Consider the following 2,500-nt stretch of genomic DNA (forward strand, 5'->3'; position numbering starts at 1 on the left):
ACACACACACACACACACACACACACACACACACACACACACACACACACATGCAAAGACTGAAGACGATGGATATTTGAATATAAATATATGGGTACTTATATTGATAGATCAAACTTACACAGAGTACAAACTACATAGAAAATTAAAGGGGAGGAAGTAAGGTGTTATAAGTCCGACAGCTGTTTCTGGGGGCTTGGAGATCCATCATAATGGTGGTAGATGTAATTCATCACAATATTCAAGCCGTGTGTAGTGTATATAAGGGATTTGCACACAACATATAATACTTCACTTTATTTTTTGTTATTATGTTTATTTTTATTCATTATCCCTTTAAAATTATGACTTCAAATTCAAATCATATCACATGCAGTAATGAAAAGGAAAAATGTAGAGCTGATAACTTACACAGGATCTCCAAGACCAGTGAGATTAAAGGAGGAAGAAATAATGAGTGATTAGTTACTGTTAACCCTATAATCCTACGGAGAGGCCTATAAGTTACCAACTGGGTGTCAGCGACAGCCAATTGCTTGTTGAGGAAACAAGACAAGCTCTTCAATCGTTACTCATGGTTCTTGACTTATACTGTTGTGTAACCTCAAGTCAGCCTTTTTCGGGTAGAACTGTTACGTAGGTTGTCGGCCGAACAACTGGATGCATAATACCAATTCACAGCTTCAGATATGCCATTCTTCTAGTTAGATACCATACTGCCTTTTCTGATATGCAGTCGTTAATTACATGTTACACAATGAGCATAGCGTATTCTTTTTGCTCTCCAAGTCTATGTATTTGTTATATTTATTTGGTTTGAGTGGGAAAGATACTGTTTTTTAGAGTGCTGTTGTAGTGGTGCTTTACAATGATGTAAATGTATCTGTTTGATGGGTGATTGTGCATGTAGTAATATCTTTGAAAGTTGTAGCTTGCCATAATAAGAAATTGTGTCCTTCGCATATTCAATTTTGTTTTCAATGTTTGTGGTTTTGATTCTTTTCTATAGGTTATCTGTGGGCGCAGTCCGTGGGCAGCAAGGGATAACCCAAAGTAAGTTGTTTTATTTTCCTTGTAGTTTGATTTACTGTTGAGGGATTGGAGTCCAAAACAAGATTATCACATACTCCATGAGGGATCGAATGTATTGTTTGAACATTAGTGTTGCTACTTCATTGTATTGGCTGAATGAGAAGCGTGCTTAACGAAGGTTTGTGTGCTGTTTTGATTTGTTTTCTGTTCTGTATTTACTAATGTTCTACAGTTAGTATGTAACTCCTAATATTGTTGTCTTTTGTATTTAGTATTTTTACGTCGTTAGAAGTGATGCTTGGTTACATATAATATTCTCCGGTGTTATTGGTAAGAGAAGAAATTGAGTATATGGCTGGTGATATAAGCCTGTTACTTTGGAAATGAGGCTGTAAAGGGTTTATGTTGGGCTGAGGGATTTTTTCTTTAACTCTATTTGAAAAGTGTTGTGAATATGTGACTGTGACATTATCAGTATATTCTTAAGTATAGGAAATTTAAAGGTTAAGGTTAATAATGGAAAGGTTGTGTAGGGTACAGGTTAAAATCGGTGCGTCAGCAAACAGATTCTTTTGGTATGACACTCAGGAAATTATAGATTCTTGATGTGTTGTATACAATGTAACCTTGTCGATCTGACAAATTGCTTTCTAGCCAGAGCTTGTGCTGTTTTCCGCTTTTTATAGTATGTTTTTGTGTTTCGTGGATAAGCGGATAGTAGGATTTGAAGTCGAAAGTTTTGTTGATGTCAGAATTAGACAGAATGATGTTATCGGATTTATTTTTGTTGTAGCCGTCATGTACTTTTTGTGTAAAATTTAGGATTAATGTGGTGGTTGACTATTGTAGTCTGACCCTAGGCTATGATTTTGAAGTGAGTGGAGGACATGTGTTAGCGATATCAAGGTGAAATCTTACTAAAAATATTGGTTTCAAATTTTAGTACAAAGCCAGCAGAATTCTTTTTGGTAGGGGGAAGGAGACAAGTCGATTACATCGACTCCAGTCCTCAACTAGTACTTATTTTATAACCCTGAAAGGATGAAAGGCAAAGTCGACCTCGGCGGAATTTGAACTCAGAACGTAGAGACAAATGACATCTTGCCCGGCGTGCTAACGATTCTGCCCGCTCGCTGCCTTAAATTTACTGGGAAGGGGATATTAAGGGTACACATAAGAAGTTGATAGATCTCTGTGATACTACTTCATTTCGATTTTAGTTAAGTTTTAAAATTGCGGCATTTTAACGTAGTTCACAAATTATGTGAATTTAGCTTTGTTAGCACGCCTAGTTATAAATGTTTGTTCTTAATATTTTCGAAATATATTTGTAACTTTTGTCTAACTCGGAAGCTTTTAATTTTGGAAGTTGAACTTGTTGCTATTCTGGCGGCTGTTCTTATTGCTTTTCTGGTGTCTGATGGAAGGAAGGTATGAAGTCGTTGTCTAGATGGAATATGGTCCTCTC

At 36.2% G+C, this 2,500-nt stretch overlaps 1 long non-coding RNA gene across 1 annotated transcript in view; it reads left to right on the top strand.

Moving 5' to 3' along the window:
- The window catches only part of LOC128250983 (uncharacterized), a 189,423-nt gene that overhangs the window by 175,995 nt on the left and 10,928 nt on the right, over positions 1-2,500 (top strand). The window contains exon 3 of the long non-coding RNA XR_008266890.1: positions 1,010-1,053. This is a non-coding gene — a long non-coding RNA (uncharacterized LOC128250983). The remainder of the gene's footprint in view (positions 1-1,009; positions 1,054-2,500) is intronic.

The sequence above is a fragment of the Octopus bimaculoides genome, chromosome 2 (genome assembly GCF_001194135.2).
Source record: "Octopus bimaculoides isolate UCB-OBI-ISO-001 chromosome 2, ASM119413v2, whole genome shotgun sequence".
In the NCBI taxonomy this organism is placed as follows: domain Eukaryota; kingdom Metazoa; phylum Mollusca; class Cephalopoda; order Octopoda; family Octopodidae; genus Octopus; species Octopus bimaculoides.